The sequence below is a fragment of the Psammomys obesus genome, unplaced genomic scaffold, assembly GCF_907164565.1.
Source record: "Psammomys obesus unplaced genomic scaffold, mPsaObe1.curated_primary_1811, whole genome shotgun sequence".
Lineage (NCBI taxonomy): Eukaryota > Metazoa > Chordata > Mammalia > Rodentia > Muridae > Psammomys > Psammomys obesus.
In genome coordinates, this window is record NW_026595268.1 from 23797 (window position 1) to 38309 (window position 14513).

The following is a 14513-nucleotide window of genomic DNA, read 5'->3' on the forward strand; positions in this document are numbered from 1 at the left end:
AAACCTAGCCAATTTCCAGGGGCCAGTGGGGGCATAGGTCTCGAAGGAAAACCTATGACCACCACTTTCCTAAAGCAGTATAATTCTTAGCTGCGTTCTGCACACTTATCCTCACACCCACAGATAGGTGCAGCTCTCGCCCTTTATCAAAGGGGGCCTCTCTTTTTCCTAGACAGAGACCATCACAGAAGGCTACAGCTGGTCACAGCTGGCTGTTCCCTGCTTCACTTGTTACATCCGTAGCACAACCCCTACACCTAAGGTTCAGGGAATATTTTAGAAGAGGCCGAAAGGGCACAAGAATGACAGGACTAGGAAGTCTGCCGTGAGACTGTGTCTTCTAAAAATGACAGGGAAGCCACCGTCATGAGATCTCAACGACAAACAGGACCCCCGAAATGACAGCAGCAGTCGATGACATGCCAGCATTGACTGGGGGGGGGGGATTGCACAGGGCCCCACTCCTAGATAAAGAGCTACTGGAAATTAAGAACTGCTGAAAGGAAAAACTAGTCTTTCCCGGAGATAATGCTCTATGATTACCTGGTCCCAACACAGACACACACACACACACACACACACACACACACACACACACACACACTCCAAAAGAACAAACAAGAAATTTTCCCCATCAAACAAATTAGCCCACTGCTTTTAGTAAGTCAAACTCATTTTTTTTTTTTCAGGACATGGACAGAAGGCAGCCATATTCCTTATCAGAATATAACATGGTAGGCCTGTAGTTCAATGCCCAAAGTATTCCTGTTCCTTTCCAAAACCTCGTCGGGCTGGTCCCTCACTCTTTCCCCCTGCAATGACTGGTACCTCCACTGTCCTACCCCGAGTGTTTACATTTCTAACCACACTCTTGTCTTCTAAGTTCTTTGCACAGTGGCCTTAAGTTCTGCTAACAGCGCAGTGCAGTCTCAGTAGGACACAGCTCCAAACTCTCCCATATGTTTCCCACAAACCAGTCTCAACAGCCTAAAATCCACCCACCTTCTAGGGCCCTAGTGACTGTCTATTGCTGTGGTAAATAGTGCGACCAAAAGAAACTCAGGGAGAAAGGGGACTTCATTTCACTGACAGTTGATGGTTCATCATCAAAGCAGGAACTTCAGGGCATAAACCTGGAGTCAGGAGCTGAAGAAAACCATGGCGGAATGCCGCTTGCTGGTTTGTTCCGCACGGTTTACTCAGCTAGCTTTTCTTTACACAGCCCAGAACACCTGCCCCAGAGAGCTGCCCACAGTGGGCTGAGACCACCTACATGCCAACAATTCATCAAGAGAACGGCCTCACAGACTTGTGTCCATGCCAATCTGATGGAGGCATTTTCTTGGTTCACGTTCCCTCTCCCCGGATTGTATCAAATCGAAAAGATGAAAAGCAAAACAAAACAAATAGATCAGCACACCCAGCCAGCACCGCTAGCTCCTCTTCTTGTCACCTCAACCAAACACCTGCCAAGAGGGTAAGTGAAGAAGGGACAGTCTTGGGCTTCCTGGTCCAGGGCACAGTCCACAGCTGCGGGGAAGGCAGGCCCACAAGAGGACTTTGCGGCTGTGTGCTGGCACCACGTGGCCGACCGACTTCTCCCAGGACTAGGGCAAAAACAATAAACAGAAAACAAAAACAACAACAATAACAAAAACCAGGAAGGAGGGGGAGACAACCAAAAACTGCTTCCCACAACCCACTTCCACCCGCTAGGTCCCAATTCTTAAAAGATTCTCTGACCTAGCAAAACAGCCCCACTAGCTAGGGGCAAAGTATTTAAATGCACAGGCCTGCAGGAGCCATTTTGCACCCAAACAAAAATAATATTAAAAAAAAATCACAATTAAAAAAAAATCCTAGTAACACACATCTGCATTTACCTCATTTCTCATTCCGTCCAGTTACAGGAAACTTCATCATATTCTAATGTAAATCTATAGTGTTATTAGTGAACTATCAGCAAGCGCTCTGTGCATTATTTTCCCATGTCTTATATGAACAGTATCACAGAATAAAACTCTTCGTTCGGAACCTTAGCTTTCCATGTAACAATATGCTGAGGGGAATAAACACTTTGGTACATTAAAACAGCTTCCTTCCCTATTTCTCCCCTTGAAATATTTTCAACTTTATTTTTGAGGATGTATTTATTTATATTTTATGTGAGTGAGTGTTTGCCTGCATGTATGTTTTGCATCATGTGCGTTCCTGGTACCTTCAGAGGCCAAAAGAGGGCATCAGAGCCTTTGGAACTGGAGATAGAAATGGCTGTGAGCCACCATGTGGGCACTAGGAATGGAACCTAGGTCCTCTGGAAGAGCAGCCACTGCTCTTAACTGCGGAGCCATCTTTCCAGCCCTTGAAACCTTAGAACACGTTATTTTAAATTCTGTGTATCTGTGTGTGTGAGCACAAGAGGGCAGTGCTGGGCAGGGGCCACAACTCCACGGAGCTGGAGTTACAGGCTGTTGTGAGCTGCCCAATATGGGTCCTGGGAGATGAACTCATGTCCTCTGGGAGAACAGCAGGCACTCTTATCCACTGAGATGTCTCTCCTACTCCTCCTTGAGACTTTTGATACTAGCATTTGATCACACTTTGAGGACACCTGACTTGTTTTAAAATTGCCTTACAGACTATCTTCATTAGGGTTTCATTCCTGTGAAGGGATATCATGATCAAGGCAACTCTTATAAAGGACAACATTTAATTGGAGCTGGCTTACCATTTCAGAGGTTCGATCCATTACCATCATGGCAAGAAGCATACAGGCAGACATGGTGCTGGAAGAGCCAAGAGCTCCAAGTCTTGATGGGAAGGCAGCAAGGAGACTGTCCTGTGCAGGCAGCCAGGAGGAGACTAGATTCCACACTGGGCATAGCTTGACAATTTTAGACCTCAAAGCCCCACCTCCACAGTGACATACTTCCTCTAACAAGGCCACACCTCCTCCAATAAGGCCACACCTCCTAGTAGTGCCACTCCCTAGGGCCAGGCACTCAACCACTTGAATCTATGGAGGACAAACCTATTTAAACCACCACACAAATGTTGGCTCCATGATCTAACCCTCAGAATAAGGTTGCGTATAGTCGACTCTTAAACCCACTGCCCACCTCATCCCTCATTACCTTACAAGTCCAAGGGCAGGAAGAGCCAACAGCTTAGATTGTTAAACCCTTAGTAGACAGGGTTTTCCTCATGTCTGAATTCTTCATTTCCATTGGGTTTCGTTTTGATCTTATTTTTTTAAATAACACCATTCAGATAACTCACGAGAGACACAACTACCTGCTTTATTAGTTTACAGTGATCCTGACCAAACCCAGTAGGCAAACACAGGTGTGTGGCCCAGAAAGCTATGCCAAGCACAGGATCCAGTTAATCCTGTGTTTTATATAAACTAACTTCTTTCCTCTGTGACTTCAGTCTTTATTCACAGCACAGACCCTTCCTAACATTGTCCAGGGTCTCTCCGAGGGAAATTCTTACCAGAGCAAATCCCTAGACTGTTTCCTCCTTGTGCCACCTGATGCCAGTCATACCGCCTGTGGATAGGCATGGGGTGCTGGATACACAAAAGAGTCCCCTTAGTCCAATTGTCCCTTATTTTACTGATCAACCTACCAGACTGCCATAGCGCATTCTGCCTGGATTTCTTTGTCTTTGTTTTACCAGCTTAAATGAGGCCTTTCATGGTTGGTAGCCCTTCTCGTACGCCCAAGAGTGAGGTCAGGTGATACACATTCGCCACAGAGGGAAGGCAGTGGGATGTGTTTGACACGTCACAAGTTGTTTGAGCTTCCCGGAGCACAGAGTAAAGGGAACAGAGGGTGTGTGAGAGAGGGATTGGAGCTACAGTGAGAAAGGCAGAAGGGTGTCCTAACAGCATAGTCACGGCAGCTGCAAAGCCACTGGGTACAGTTAAGCAAACAAGTGACAGACAGGCCCAGCTGAAGACAGAGTAGAGAGAAGGCACTGGGCTTAACAGTAAATGAAGTAATAGACTCAAGAACGGATTAGATGAGGGCCAGATAGATCCTCCATGGGTAAAAGCACTTGCTGGCCAACCTGAGTTCAATCTGTGGGACCTGCATTGGAGGAATGAGAGAACTCATTCTGGCTCCCAGAAGTTAGCCTCTGACATCAAAAGGGACACGGTTGCATGGGTGGAACCCCCTTACACACACACACACTCACACACACACACATAAATATTTCACACACATACAAATACACACACATTGTTAAATATGATTAAAACAAATGAATAAATAAAAAGAATTGATTCAATAAGACAACCGTGGGGGAGATTCCTATAATACCAACATTTGGGAGGTAGAAGGACTATGAGTTCAAGGTCATCGTCAGCTACATAGCAAGTCTGAGGCCAACCTGGGCTACAAGAGATTCTGCCTTAAAAATAAGCAGGAGCTGGAGAGCTGGCTCAGTGGTTAGGAGGTTTGCTGTTCTAGCAGAGGACCTGGGTTCAATTCCCAGCATCCACACAGCATCTCAAAACTATCTGTAACTCCAGTTCCAGCGGATTTGTCACCCTCCTATGACTTCTGCAAGCAACAGACTCAACTAGTGTTATACATATAGGCAGAACACACACACCGATAACAAAATAAATCTTAAACACACACACACACACACACACACACACACACACGGTAATGCCACAATTTCAAGAGGGAGGAAGGGAAAGAAGGAGAAGGAAGGATTGGATATTCCTCAGATGAGAAAGACAAAATGAGTCCAAACTAAGGTTGCCAAGGTGAAGTTGGCAAGGAAGAGAGAATGAACATGAGGCGTTAGGTATGGCTGAAGAGGAAGTATGCTCCGGCAGGAATGACTGGGCGCAATCAGTATCCATTACAAGGAAGAAGCTGTCCTTGGTGGCTGGTCACGGAGGACTGTGTGTGTGCACAGTCCACAGTAGTAAGCTGAGGTCCGGGAGGGAGGTGTGGGCTACGCTATCAAGCTGCAGCCTTGGAGATGACAGAGGAGACACAGAGAGGGCCGACAGAGTGCAAAGAGTGGCCACCGAGTGTCCTCAGTGGAGTCCAAGCGTCGGGGAAAGAAATCAGACGGTGAAGGATTCCGAGACTCGAGAGTCAACGGTCAGGAAAAAATGACAGACTTGAAACAGAATGGGTCCCTGTCTCTCTTCTTCCCTCCCTCCCTCCCTTCCTTCTTTCTTCTTTTTTCTGTGCTGTGGACTTAATCCAGGGCCAACCATATTCCTGGCAAGCTTTGTACCACTCAGCTATAATCCCAAGTCTTTTAAGACCAAGTTTCCAGAGGAAAGATTTGACATTGACACTGGTTGTCTCACGAAGGTCACATACGAGGTTGTGTATAGGAAACGGGTGTCTCATGCCACCCAGGCTGGCATTCAGCTTGTGTATAGCTGAAGCTGGCTTTGAACTTCTAGTCCTCTCGGTTCTGGTTCCTGGAGTGCTAGGATTGTAACGGTGACATCAGCACTTCTCTTCCACCTTCCCAGTCACATGACTGATGAACAAAGCAATGTTTCCTCTGTGGAAGATCCTAGGGACTAAATTGTTCTACAAACTTCCTTTCTAGTTTCACGCCCCCCCCCCCATTTTGTTAAACTGCCCTGCATGGATGTCTAAATGTAAATATGTAAATAGCCTTCCTGTCCTACCTTGTCCAGTTTTGGCCCATCTTTCAGGTTCCTTTCCAGGTGCAGAACCCTAGCCTGGTTCTTTCTGCTACATAGAGATGCAGCCTCTGCCTCTGGAAACAGAGTTTATATTTGTATCATCTTCAGTTAAACAGCTAGACACCAGGAGGAGATGGCTGAAACAAATTAGCACAGGCTTAATGACTTAGGGCCACACACACCAAATGATTACACCAAAGCTCTGTAGCTTTGATGTTTGCCACTGTGTTGTATATGGCAGGTGACATGGCCCACACACTTTTGAGAGTGGCGTTAAGCTTTAATGTTAAGCTTTAATGTTGGCTTTAAGCTCCTAAACTCTTGGTCTTGAGGAGCTGTGATAGAGACCGCTAACAGCACCACTAGGGGGCAGCAGTGAATGGCTTCTGTCTGACTCGTTTCTCACCTTCAGGGAACTGGGATGGCCGATGTGTGCTAGCTGTCCAGGGCCATCGTCACGCAGAGCTTCAAGCTCCGATCCTTGTGCGTGCAGACCAAGCTCTTTCTTTGCTCCCTGAACCACCTCCCCAGCCCTCACGGGGGAGATGTTATATATCAGTACTTCCTTCCTGACAAGATACCTAAACGGAGTGAGTAGGGGGAGAGGGGACCAGACAAACAACAGAAATCAAAGGAATTAATTTAGAACGAAGGTGCAAGTGAGTGAGAATGCTAACTGGAGCTGCAGAAGCGAGCAAAACAGGTAAAACACAGGCACAATTATGGGGGTGGGGGTGGGGGGAATCACCAATAATGGAAGGAATAAAGCAATCTAAACCGCTAGTGGGGAAGCGCATCACAAGAGGATATACACACCACGTATAAACGCTGGCAGTTCTGAAGATTGGACTGGAACGACAGATTTCTTGAAGAAATAAAAATGTCGTTTAGGCCAGACGCTGGTGGCGTACGCCTTTGATCCAAGCACTCCAGAGGCAGAGGCTGGCTGATCTCTGAGTTTGGGGTCAGCCTGCTCTACAGAGCAAGTACCAGGACAGCTGGGACTGTTACACAGAGAAACCCTTTCTAGAAAAACAAAACCAACCAACCAACCAAACAAAGTAGGTTAATAATCAAATGTTGCTAGTGGAGCATCTGCCAACTTTACCTGGCATCAGAACCCGTTCCCTAATGGTGGCGTTAGCGGCCTCTCTCACGGAGCCGTGAAAGACCGGAAAGTCTAACCCATGCACAACCCCACCTCGTCAAGACAAAGAGTTTAGGAGCTTGAAGCTAACTTGGGTAGCATACTAAGACTGTGCTTTTGAAAACTGGGGAGGAGCGGGCCAGAGAGATGCCTCAGCAGTTAAGAACTGCGCTTTCAGAGGACCAGAGTTCTGTTCCCAGCCCCCACATTTGGAGGTTCACTACCCTGTATAACTCCGGCTCCTGGGTATCTGATACCTTCCTGTGGCCTCTGCAGGCACCTGCACAGCTGTGGGCATCATCACACACAGACACACACATACACACACACATACACACACTCACCCCCCCACACAAATAAAAACAAACAAACAAAAAACCCAACCCATTGTTTAAAAAACTATATAAATAAATTAAATCAGAACGCAGCCTAAGGGAAGGTGATTCCAGAAGTCAGCAGTCAACTGGAGCAGGGACAATGGCAGGATGGGATGCTATAGAGGAGGGCATGGGTGTCAGTGGCTGTTCAGGTCATGGATTTGGGGCTGGGCTACAGTTTCTCTGGATGGTAGTTTTGCTATCGCCATAAGTTAATAATGATAATAATAATAAGTAATGGTGCTTATAAAGACAGCAAGGATGAGACGCGTCCAGAAGCCAGGATCATGACTTCCTTTTCTGTGTCGTCAACACACATGATGCCTTGCTGCACGGAAAACACTGAAATAAGCATCTGTCCCAAGTAGAAGATTCTAGCAACAGTACAAAAGCTGGACAGCACGTGGCTGAGAATGAGGACGGCATGCTTCTCCGTCTGTCTCATCTGACACTAATAGAGCTGTGCAGCTCCAAGAACAAGGACCAACTGTTCAAAACACTCTGCTGCTAACCAGAGATTCGACTTCCTTCTGTCCCGTGCCAGCCTAAAGAAAACTGTACGCTTCCGCTGGTTTTCAGGGAGACACTGCAGAGGATGAAGCCATTATTCAGAAGCAAAGTGCAAGAAGACTAAATATGTACATCCTGTTTAGAAGTTAGTGTTGTTAATATTTCAAGTAATGTTTTTTCTTAGTAGAGTGATGTTTGTTTGACAGACCTAAGTGGAATACTGAATGCTGGTGGAGAGGGCGGGCTTTGAACTCAGAAACTTCTGCATTCAAATGTCCACTCTTGGGTTGTTTGTTTGTTTGGGGGGAGGCATTTCAAGACAGAGTTTCGCTGTGTAACAGTCCTGGCTGTCCTGGAACTGTCTCTGTAGACCAGGCTGGCCTGGAACTCAGAGATCCACCTTCCTCTGCCTCCTGAGTACTAGGATTAAAGTCATAGGCCCAAATGGGCCACCATGTGGCCCAAATGTCCATTCTGCACCTGCTCAGCTGACTACCACTAGCCACGTGATACCATCTCTGTAGATGCTGGCTTCGCTGCCACGTGTCCACGGAATTGCTACTTCAGAAAGATAAGCTATTTAAAGGACTGAAAACAACATGTGGCCCTCTCAGGAAGTTTATGGTAACCGACCGTTATCACCTTGAGACATTTAAGGTGATCTACTTCCCCAATCTACCTAGCCACGATGCAGGTATATGTTTGTATATGTTTCCAGTTACTCATCCGGTCAACTGCCTGTTATCAATCGCTTACGTATCCAGCAAGGTATGTCCATGGGTCTTTGAAGACAGGGAATTGCCAACAACTGTTTCAACACTCTTCGCTTTTTCTTTCTTTCTTTGTACTTTCTTTGGTTTTTCGAGACAGGGTTTTTCTGTGTAGTCTTTCTCTGTCCTGGACTCCCTTTGTAGACCAGGCTGGCTTGGAACTCACAGAGTTCCTGCACAATGGTGCATGCCTGTGATCCCAGCACTTAGGGAGGCAGAGTCAAGCGGATCGTTGTGAGTTTAAGGCCAGCCTGGTCTTCAATGTGAGTCTAGGATGGCCAAGGCTACACAAAGAAGCCCTGTTTCAAAAAAAATAAATAAATAAATAAAAAATAAAAATAAGAAAGAAAGAAAATGGTGAAGTCCTGCCCTTCCCGTTTGCAGACACTACAAATCAATGCTCATTATAAAGTTGCCGTTGTAATTAAGGAAAGGACAGGCCATGGTTAACTTGTTAGAAAATGTATTAGAAAAATTTTGTGGCAAATATGTACTATAAGTGACAGAGAGGGGAAGAGTTATTTTGGTTTCACTTAGACGTTTCCATCCTTGTGATAGGGAGCATCTCACATGGTGGGAGGGAGAGAGAAAGGGAGGGAGAGAGAAAACCACATTTACTGGTTTTCTTTAGTTTCTTTTTTTCCATCTGGTCCCCAACCCCCATTCAGGACTGGCCCTCTCCGCTTGGCTTAGTCTTTCTAGAAAGGTCTTCACAGTCACACATAGCAAGGTGCCTCACTGATCCTCCCCACCAAGGGCCCTGTCAGCCCAATCCAGTTGTCAGTTAAGACCAACAGTACAAGCCATTTCCTTGGGCTGGAGAGATGGCTCATCAGTCAAGAGCTCCAGCTGCTCTTCCAGAAGTCCTGAGTTCAGCGCCCAGCAGCCACACGGTGGCTCACAACCATCTATAATGTGATCTGCTGCCTTCTTCTGGCCTGCAGGTGTGCATGCAGATAAAGCACTCATATACATTAAATAAATAAACAAACAAGCCATTTCCTTGTGAAGTTTCTGGTCTGTGATAATTTATTATTGTCATTACAGTGTTGCTCTTCTCCCTTCCCACGGGAGACACTGAAAAGGTCTACACTTCCCCCGAAGCTCCCAAAGACAAATCCAGATAGGATTCTACCGAAGTTCACCCTGAGGAACCAATGAGTATAGCAGGATTCTTTACGGAGCATAGGTGAGGGGTTACTTACAAGAGAGTATGTGTTCCCTTTCCGAAGGCCACACTGGAAAGTCTTTCAGAATGGAGGAGGGTTCCCAATAATGGCACAGATAAGGCCCCCCCTTCCCTGGTTTTTATACATTAGCCCCTCCCCGAGGCCATGGGCAGTTAAGGCAGATGCTCATACAGCAGCCATTGGGAAGCCATTGCCGGATACTCTGGTGACGGTCATACTGGAAACCGCTCCAATGAGCTTTTCACATCCATGACTTTCATCGACATAGAACTGTTTCCTCTTGATGGAGTTACGTAGAGGGGAAACTAGATTAAAAGAGTAAAACCAAATATGGACATAACATCTAAAGTGATAGATCATTGTATTGGAAGATGCGTATATGAACATTTGTGTGGAAATAACAGACATGTGCTGTGGTAGTATAAACTCTACGATATTATCTGCAAATGAGCACATCAAAGGATGCTGTTCCAACTTAGAAACCTAAAGAAACACTACATGACAGAATTAATCTTTACCTATGTTCCCCTTAGCCCTAATTACAAATCAGTAAGAGGCAGATGGATTAAATCTACATTTGGTTTTAAACAGGAGTTTGACTTAAGGCCAGAGTGAAATGATGGCTATTGTCAACACAAACAGACATAGCAAACCTGAGCGGTTCTTCTTTTCTAGCCTTGTCAATCCACAGTTTGAAAATATCTGAAAAAAAAAAAAAGAATGTATTCAGTCATCTCGAAATAAACCTGCTAAATGTAGTCATCTCAGCTGTTAAATAACTGTAAGTCATGCAGGAGGAAATACTTGCATGGTTTGTAGAGTGAAGGAGCTCAGGGTTTACAAAGTTTGTCTCTACTGCCCTCTAGTGGTCATGTCGATATAACAGCTTACAGTGTTGCCACCAGGTTAAACACACACACACACACACACACACACACACACACACACACACACACACACACACACACACACCAATTTCAATTTATTGGATTGTCTCTTTTTGTTGTTCGTATGTGAGGTTCTGTTTCTTTGGTTGGGTTTTGTTGTGTTTTCTTTGGGACCAGGTCTCTCTCTATAGCCCGGGCCGACAAGGAACAAACACGCTTTGTAACCACGGCTGACCTTAGCCTCAGGACGAGCGTCCAGCACCAGCCGTGTAAGTACTAAGGTTACAGGTGTAAGCCACCACACCAGGCTGTGGAGGCTACCGTTTAAATGGTTCTGTCAATCCTTTCTCTTTCTGTGTGAATGCTTCCTGAGATCCCGGCCTGGTTAACCTTTAAAGAGAAAACTCAACCCTCCCACTCCCCTTGTTCTGCAAAAAGAAGCTTCTGGGGTGTGTGTGTGGGTGTCTGCGTGTTTAGGGGCTTGTGGGTAGACAGTGCGTCTGCCCCAGCTTTCCTCTAGGGAGTGGCTTTCTAAACTCGTCCAAAGAAACTCCAACTCCCTTTTCTGTTCTCCCTGTCCTCCCTAGAGCCACCTGACCTCTCGGACAAATCCCTCTGCTGGGTGGCTGTCCCTGGAGGCATCCTGAATCCTTCCTTTGACTTTGAGTGATAATCTGGCCTTCTCCGCATCACAGTGTCTTCTGGCTTTATAGGACAAAGTTCTGCTCATCTATTTGAAACATTCTTTCAAATGTATTATTCTCCCCGATTTCTGTTCCTTGTAAGTCCCCAACAAGGACTTAGTGCGCTGGGTCCCTGTGTGTGCTGCTCCCTTGGACGGACAGTCTAACCAGTCCCCATGCCCAGTCCTTTCAACTGTTGCAGAGACTGACATCACCTGCTCCCCAAATCATGACAAACATGGCGTCTCTAAAGAGGCTCTATCCACCCTCTCACCTCCACCCCCAAGGTTCTTTCCCTTGCTCCTTTGGCCTCAGAGTAATTTTTACAAAATTTGCTCCAGTTGTTTCCTTGCTTGTTTGAAATTGTTCTGGGGACAGGCTCTCATGGAGCCCAGGCTGGCTTCAAGCTCGTCATGTAGCTGAGGAAGGCCTTGAACTCCGATCCTCCAATCCTTCGGCCTCCACGCCCCCAGGTGCTTTGTTTAAAGGCATGACTGGGTTTCTGTAGTGCTGAGGGGATGGAGCCTCGAGCTGCTCTGCAAACAATCAGCTCATGACAGCCGCAGCCCTCTGCTGAGATGGTTTTTGAGATTGGTGCTAACCAGCGGGATGAAGTATAAGAAACTCGCGAAGCGCGCGCCCTTGAGTCAAGCACAGACTTCAGAAAATGTTAGCTGGACTGTTTCATTTTGTGATGACCAAGGGCAACTGGGTGTTGGTATTTTGAGTCTGGGGCAGAGACAGCCTGTAGAACTAAACAAGCATAATTCCTGCGCCTGATCTGTCCTACTGGAATCCTGCTGTCCCAGTCACTGTTTCCCGCCTTGTATCTTTCTGACTAGAGGCTGAGTGAGGTCTGGGGTGCTACTTTGCATATTCTCCTCGTTGTAGTTAGTCACAACTACTTATGCTCAGTGACTGCAGGACGCTTTAAGAAGCCTCTAGGTGATGACGGAATGGCAGATGACAACTTTCTCTCCGTCCCACCTGGCTGCGGAATCTCTTCTCTCCGTATCCTAATGACACTAGGTTAAAAGCCCCAGCTGACCGGGAGCAAATGAACACAGAAGCACAGCCTTGCAGGGCTGTGTCTTCAGTGCTCCCGTAATGCCAGACAAAGAGAAGACCCTCAGTATTTGAGGAGTGGAGCTGACACGAATTCATTTTCTGTCTTTTTAAGATCTTTCGGGATGCTGCCCGTATGTGCTTTGGTAGCGTGTCCCCCGTGTAAACTAGAGGACGCACCACATGGTAGCCACGAGGAGGCCCTCATGCTGCAAGGGTCTGAAGCGCCTGACCCACCCTCCTCCTTAACCCCACCTTTACCCCGAGACAAGGTTTGTCTGCATAGCCTGGCTTCTTGGAACTCACTCTGTAGACCAGGCTGGCCTTGACCTAAGAGATTCCCCTGCCTCTGCCTCCCAAGTGCTGGGATCAAAGGCATGCGGCCCCATACCTGGCTCCTGTCCCCTTCTGAGGAAAGGAGGAATTGTGTTCACTGTCACTGGAGCAGTAAGAGGGTGTCATTCTTTGACACTTGTCAATTATAGTGAACATCGCAAATGAACCCAAATGTCTCACAAACAGAAATCCCGGGCCTGTATCACACCAGATGATAGTTTCTTCACTAAACAAGAGCTTCATTTGTTGGATGCCACTAGAAAAAAAAAAAAAGAGAGAGAGAGAGCTGTAAGGTTCTCCTTCCCACATGCCTTCAGTTAGGCGAATCATTATGATGACAGCTTCAGAAGGACATTGAGAATCTACAGAACTAAATCTCTGATACTAACAGCTGTTAACTGCTGTTACAACTACCCTGATATTGTCAATGGCCCAGACCGCGTCTCCTCACTCCAAATATACGTAGCGTGGTCTAGGTTTAAAAAGCTAGCTGCGCCACAAGCCTCACACACGTGCTTTTTAAAATTCATTTATTCGTGAAATATTTAAGCCGTGTGTGTGCAATGCGTGTGTATGTGTGAGGTGTATGTGTATACTGTGTAAGAATGTGTGAGATATGTGTGTGATGCGTGTGTGTGAGGGGGGGTGTACATATACATATGTGTGTGTGTGTGAAGTGATGTGTATGTGTGTGTAGGTTGTGTGTGTAATGTGCGTGTGTGTGTGTGTGTGTGTGTGGTGTGTAAAGGTAACTTTTCTTCATCTGGTTCAGCTGTTGTCTCCTAGGATTACTGCCTCTGTCCGCTAACTAGATCTTGTCAATGAAGCTTCTAGCCTCCGTACGATCCAACCTAGGCGCCTAGAACGTTTCCAGATTCTGAGACTTACTGCTGAATAAACTCACCCTTTTCTTGTTCTTTCTGAGCTCTGGGCTGGCTGGTTCAATTAAGCTGTTCGGGCTCAATCTCCCTCCCCACCCCAAGCTGACTCATCCAATCTGGCATTTCTCTTGGCCTCTGAATTGCTCTGCTTGGTCTCAGACTAATTCCAGCAACCAGCTCTAATCTACTGGCTCCTTCTCGTTCTCCGGTTCATTTGGTCTTCACCTGGGTCTAGCTTCTTCTCCCTTTGCAACTTGTCTCTCTATGACTGTCACAGTAAAACTGCCTCCTCTCTCTCATTCTCTGGGCTCCTCCCTTAAGTAGCTTTCCTTTATTCTCTGTTCTCATAAGAATTGGGCATATCCTGTTCTGTCAAATCTTTCTCTGATTCGTCACCTTTTCTGCCACTCAATTAAACATTGCTTTCAAACATGGGTGCTTCCTTCTACAAACTAACTTTACCTTCATTGTTTGGGATGTACCACCATGCCTAGACCTAAGCTTTTCTTTACCTGAAACTTGCTCTATACCAGGCCGGCTTTGAACTCAGATCGGTTTGCCTCTGCCTCCTGGATTAAAGGAATGTTTGTATTCCAGCCAGATCACACAAACCTAGAAGGCCTTTGGATGTGATCTCTTGCTAGAACACCTATGTTCTGAAATAAAATTTCTCTATAGTGGTGTGTGTGTGTGGGGGGGGGGTGTATTTGTGTGGTGTATGTGTCTTTGTGTGTGTATATACATGCTGTATGTATGCAGAGGTCAGAGGGCAGCTTTGTAGAGTTGGTTCTCTACTTTCACCTTTATATGGGTTCTGGAGGTTGAACTCGGGTCCCCAGTCTTGTTTGGCACACGCTTTTATCCACAGCTCCATATCTACACCCCAGATTCATGAATCCTAATTATTGGTCCTTTTTTTTGCACATCCTGCTTCTATGACTCTGAGTGGAACCCTTCTATGGTTTGAAAATG